Below are 6000 nucleotides of genomic sequence, written 5' to 3' on the forward strand. Positions count from 1 at the left end.
CAGTGATTATGTGTACAAAACAGGACCAGGAACACACTACTAGCTACTTTGGAAAGTACCAGCAGGATTGGCGATCCAAGCTACTGTTACTGTCTTTATGTTAGAAAATATAGAAAAATCATGCATTTAATTCCACAAATCATCTGCCATTTCTTCTATCGAATCATTCCATTACACCTTTATTGCACGTGAGGGCTTGTTACAGATTAAATTATGAAACTTATTCTCACATTAATAACCGACGCATTTCAGTTTCTTCTATTACTTGAAGTTTATTTCCATTAGGCAAGTAATAGTCAGTCAATAGCAAAACAAAGGTACAGGTTGTGTCAAATAAAAATGACCCGGAGAACAGAATTCCAGGATACAAAGAAACACAGCAGAGGATAGGAAATACAGTACTAACCTGACTATAGCAGATGTTGAAAGTGGCCACTGTTCATCTATTGGCACTTTTGTGCCATGATCAGCAAGTTGCTGAAGGCGGATCGAAACGGTCTGCTGTAGTTCTTGAAGACTGTGAGAGTTGTTGCAATACATCTCAAACTTGAGGGCTCCCCCCACGAAGTAATCGCACATTGACAGATTAGGTGACCTGGGTGGCCAGCTATTGCAGCGACTAGACTGAGCTCTGCTAACAACTTTTGTCAGGTGTGAAGATTGTGTAGATGTGCTCCAAGATTCGGCCGGATGAATGGGCAGTTACTCCATCTTATTGGAAGAAACTGTAGGTATTTTCTTCCTCCATTGATGCTGCCAAAAATGGTTTCCACTGGTCCAGGCCACTATTATTTGCCCCACACTGTAGTTCAGCCATTCCAGTTAACATGTAACTCCTCTTCGTTTTCCCAGAGATGTTGAGAACAGCTTTTCTCACTTGGAATTTTTGTGCTTGATCTCTCTTGCAGTTACGAATTTCCCACACTCGCAATGAGGTCTAATGGAAGCTGTAGCTTGATGTACATATTGTTATGAACGCATTTCTGAGTCTAGTGACGCGTGGTAGTTGAGGCATCTTCTACACAGACAAATATATTTCGACTTAATAAAATGTACATTGATACTTGAATTTGTAGTATAACTGGTTTGTAGTCAGTTTGTTTACGCATAACAGACTTAAGTAATTCACATGTAAAAACACCTTCACACCTCTGTATTCCGGATGTAATTTATTTATGCGACTAATTTCGGAATTACACTTTGTCACCTTCAGACCCTCTGACCGACGTGTAAGAAGACTCCAACCTTATGTACAATCGAAATAGGTAACTGGTATATGTAGACTTCTGTTTCAACAACGCAATCCTTTGGTTCATCCCGGATTAAAAATGACGTCATTGTAATTTTTATTGTTAAATAGTTTTGAAAATTCATTTTGTGTTCTTTTTCCTCCACTGCTATTGAACGGCATCGTCTCCACGTGCCTTTCTTTTCTTAATATCTCAAATGGCTTTATACCTCTTATTTGTCATTATTTTCAGAATATCAATATTTTCGCAATTAACTAAGTTACCTATGCTTCTCATTAATCTCTTGAGCTACAGAAACATTTAAAGAGGCTTTCGAATGCTCGTAAAATTTTCTCTCTGTTGTCACTTTCTGCATCGTACGGTTCAAAATGGCTCTGAGCACTATGCGACTTAACTTCTGAGGTAATCAGTCGCCTAGAACTTAGAACTAATTAAACCTAACTAACCTAAGGACATCACACACATCCATGCCCGAGGCAGGATTCGAACCTGCGACCGTAGCGGTCGCTCGGCTCCAGACTGCAGCGCCTAGAACCGTACGGCCACTCCGGCCGGCTCTGCATCGTATGGCATATTACGTAATGAACATATTTTTCTGTTGTTTTTTCTTCGCACTGTTACACAGAGTTTCAATGTAACCTCTCACATTCCCTTGAACACTTCTCCGATTGGCGTCGATTAATTTTGCATAGTCCGACACATTCATATTGTTGCCTACTTGAAGCCTGAACTTCTCTTTAACAATTTCCTCGTTCCATTTCAGATTTTCATCTCCTTCATCTTGTTAGTCCTACAAAAGCTTTTACTATTTATCCTAGTTGTTGTCCAGTCTTCAAAAAATGGTTCAAATGGTTCTGAGCACTATGGGACTTAACATCTGAGGTCATCAGTCCCTTAGAACCTAGAACTACTTAAACCAAACTGACCAAAGGACATCACACACATCCATGCCCGAGGCAGGATTCGATCCTTCGACCGTAGCGGTCGCGCGATTCCAGACTGAAGCGCCTAGAACCGCTCGATCACAACGGCCAACTCCAGTCTTCAGTCTGAAGATTGGTTTGATACAGCTCTCCACACTTATCTCTTGTGTGAACTCCTTCATCTCTAACTCCTAAACCTACAGCACCTGAACCCCCTAACTACAGTCGAATATTGGTCTCTCTCTGCAATTTTTACCCCTAACCCTTCCCTCCATTACCATACTGACTATCCCTTGATGCCACAGGGTGTGTCCTACCAATCAGTCCATTGAGAGATAGCAGATCCTGAATATTTTCCTCTTTTCACTTGTAATTAACTCAAATCACGATTACAGGCACATTTAATGCAATATTATCTGGATAGGAAGGCGCTAAGACAGTTTTGGTGTGCAATAAAATGGGTTGACAGTATTCGTGGGACAAAGCAGTTTCTGCCCCACATTCCATTGTTGCCAGATGTATCCAAGATGGCGGCGATGACGTCATCCAAGATGGCGGCGTGTAGACTTGGCAACAGCACATGACATCATCCAATATAGCGGCCGTGACGTCATCCAAGATGGCGGATTTTGGTGGGAAGATAGGTCAATTAGGCTACATCCACTAACCTAAACCCCCTCCCCTACCCTTCCTTAGAAAAATTTCGGGCGGTTCAAATTCCAACAGGATAATGCATCACACCTCTACTAACCTAATAAAATCGTGGGAAGATAGGTCACTTGGGCTACCCCCACGAACCTAAGTCACCTGACCACCATCTCTTCCTAGGAACTGGCGCCAAGTTTGAATTTTGGTGGTAAAGAAAGGTCAATTCATGTATCTTTACTAAGCTAAGAAACTGGCCCCATAGTGTAGTCTCTTCAGCACCAGACTACACTTTGGGGGGGTGCGATAATTCAATGCAAAGCACAGCACTGCATTTAATGGCGGGATACCGCTTATCATTGACTACCTAGAGGAGGGCTCTGTTTCCACGACAGGAAGGCATGCGCTCTGAAATCCAACAGGATCGCGGTAACCTCCTGCCGGGTTTTCGATCCTGGTGGACGAGATTCGCTCCTCATAGGCGTCGGCAATCACTGAGTACTGCAAATGCGTATGGTGTCACTGACCTGATGTCTTTCACTAAAAGGACAGGGGAGAGACCTGCCACTAGCCACACGATCTTCACTAATACTATTATAACTAGAACTAGTTGGTATGCGCTGTACCTCATGTGACGGTGCAGGAGGAGACACTGATGATGAATCGAGCCTCTGTGAGAGGGCGGCCCGTGTAGGACTGAGCGATGGGGTAGCGGCGGCAGCCGGGGTAACAGAGATGGGGCCCCTCCACGCCCGCACCAACGTAGTGACCAAATCAAAAGTTCTACTGTCACCTCCGTCAACATGTTAGTTATCTAGTAAGTGGATCACAGGATGCTGGGCTGTGATGTTATCCGTGCGTCTGGGTAAGACTACGCATTAACTCGGTCCATCTGGTGATAGTGGACGAAACGCGAGTGATGGTAGCGATTTGAAGAGCAGAGGGAAAAAAGTGCCAAGGCTCGTGCCGTGGGAAAAAAAACCTCTGCGACAGTGGGATGGGTAGTAAGAGCAGTAGTGGCTTACTAGCTGCGATAGTTCATGCAAGGTTGCATTTGTTAGTATGGGTATCATGCATCATTACCGTGGCAAGCGATAGCGATGTATCCCAGTTGCTGCAGCCGCTACATTCCTGCAACAATCAAGATCGTTATACAGTAGTGGGAGATCGACCATAGATCATCTCACTGTGTGGGGGATGTGTGGAGCTTGTCTGCATGCAGTGTACGGTACGGCTTCCCTGCGTGGTGCCAGTTATTCGGCAGTGTATTCCAGCTGGTTATCCAGTAATGGCGTCTGATTAACAGGGGCTCACCTGTACCGTTGTGTTTGCGTGTGTTTGGCCATAGATGTTAGGTCCTTACAAGTATGTCTTGTGGTCTTTCATGTTTCCATCTATGGTTGTGGTCGTAGTTCCCCAGATTCAGAATAAACGGGTTCTGAGAATGTCTGGAGTTTCTGTATAGTCTTGTGGTGAGTTTGTGGATTACCTCCGTGAGAGTCTCAAGTCGGTATTCCCGGTGAAGGTCCGCTATGCGTGTGTATCGTGGAGCATTGCTTATGATTTTGAGTACTTAGTTTTGTATGAGCTGCAGACGGCGCAGGCGTGTAGGCGCAGCGTATCCCCAGACAGGAGCTGCGTACGTCATCAGGGGTCGGATAAGTGTCATGTACATGGACCTCGACACCCTTCTGTTCAGTGTGCAACGCCTGTTGAGCATAGGGTAGAGCTGCTTGAGCCTCGCGCTAGCTCGGTTGGTCATGTGTTGTATGTGGTCCCCCCAGAGTAATTTCCGGTGCAGCCAGACACCGAGGTATTTGACTTTCTCACGGAAACGTACTGGGCGTGCATGTAGAGTTATTGGTCGGTCCCCAGTGAGAGCAGCCTGGAGCGGGGTCGGGCCCCGGTGTAGCAGCCGTGGCTGCTGCGCGCGCGCTTCCCGCGCGGCGACTAGTGGTGCCCTGATAGCCACAAGTAGAAATAAAATAAATAAGTACATTGTCTACCGCTTCTGGCGCGGTGAAGGAAATGAATTCTAACAATCACACATGGTAATAAGGACGGTGAGTAATTACCTTTTTCGCTCTGGCTGCAGGGCATAAACAATTCGTCAGGTGACTCCACCGCCCCCTCAAAAAAATCATCGCAGTTGTCGTATAGGAGCGATTTATCTTGTTGATCGTCGCCTAGAACAAACGAAATATATAAATCTATTTGTTAGAGAAAAAAATCTTCCTATACTACTACTACTAGCACTACTAATAGAGAAAGTTAATCTTTTTTAAAAACTTACGAGTATGCTGCCTGGTCATCTCATTATTATTTGTTGGAGACTGCTCCCGCATCCGCCGATGAACACAACCTCCAGCTGCCAGTCTATTAAATCGAGATCGTCTCGAGCTGTTCCTGTAACAGGATGAGATATAATTTTATTTATTTTGAATTCTGAGTTGCGCTGTAAGATCGCACACATGGATATTTTTCTCTATACTCACCTGAGTGATATTCTCGTCTATCTACAGCGGGGGGCTGGGGGCTAAAGTTTGAGATAATGGAAATTACTCAAGTGCTGTTGCAGGAAGAACAGGATTTCTGGATAGGTGAGTTCGCCTACAGGTCTCTAAATATAAAATCAAATAGGGATTTTGCGGGGGTATGTCTAGTAATAAATAAGAAAACAGAGGTGCAGGTAAGTTGCTATGAACAGCACAGTGAATGGATCATCATTGCCAAGATAGACACGAAGCCAACACCTACTACAATATTATACGTTTATATGCCAACTATCTGCGCAGATAGTGAAGAGATTAAAAGAATGTGTGATGAGGTAAAATAAATTATTCCTATAGTTAACGGAGGCGAAAATTTAATTTAGATGAGTGACTGGAATTCGGTAGTTGTAAAAGGAAAGGCTAAACTCCGTCCAAACAGGCCTTGAAAGTCAACAGGTACCGACCGAATGCCGTGTCTTCCTCAGCCCATAGGCGCCACAGGATGCTGATATGGAGGAGCATGTGCTCAGCACACCGCATTCTAGGCCGTTGTCAGTTTGCGAGACCGGAGCCGCTTCTTCTCAGTCAAATAGATCTTCAGTCTGCCCAGGTGCGCCAATAGCGCTCGGCAGATCCGTACGGTCAGCCACCCATTTTATAGCCAAGCCCGACAGTACATAACTTCAGCGA

General features: G+C 44.8%; 1 protein-coding gene across 1 annotated transcript in view; it reads right to left on the reverse strand.

Moving 5' to 3' along the window:
• The window catches only part of LOC126248202 (zinc finger protein GLIS2 homolog), a 235276-nt gene extending 230360 nt beyond the window's left edge, over positions 1-4916 (reverse strand). The window contains exon 1 of the mRNA XM_049949003.1: positions 4894-4916. The gene's annotated coding sequence lies outside the window, so the exon portion shown is untranslated. The remainder of the gene's footprint in view (positions 1-4893) is intronic.
• Between the last annotated feature and the right edge of the window lie 1084 nt (positions 4917-6000).

The sequence above is a fragment of the Schistocerca nitens genome, chromosome 3 (genome assembly GCF_023898315.1).
Source record: "Schistocerca nitens isolate TAMUIC-IGC-003100 chromosome 3, iqSchNite1.1, whole genome shotgun sequence".
Taxonomy (NCBI): Eukaryota; Metazoa; Arthropoda; class Insecta; order Orthoptera; family Acrididae; genus Schistocerca; species Schistocerca nitens.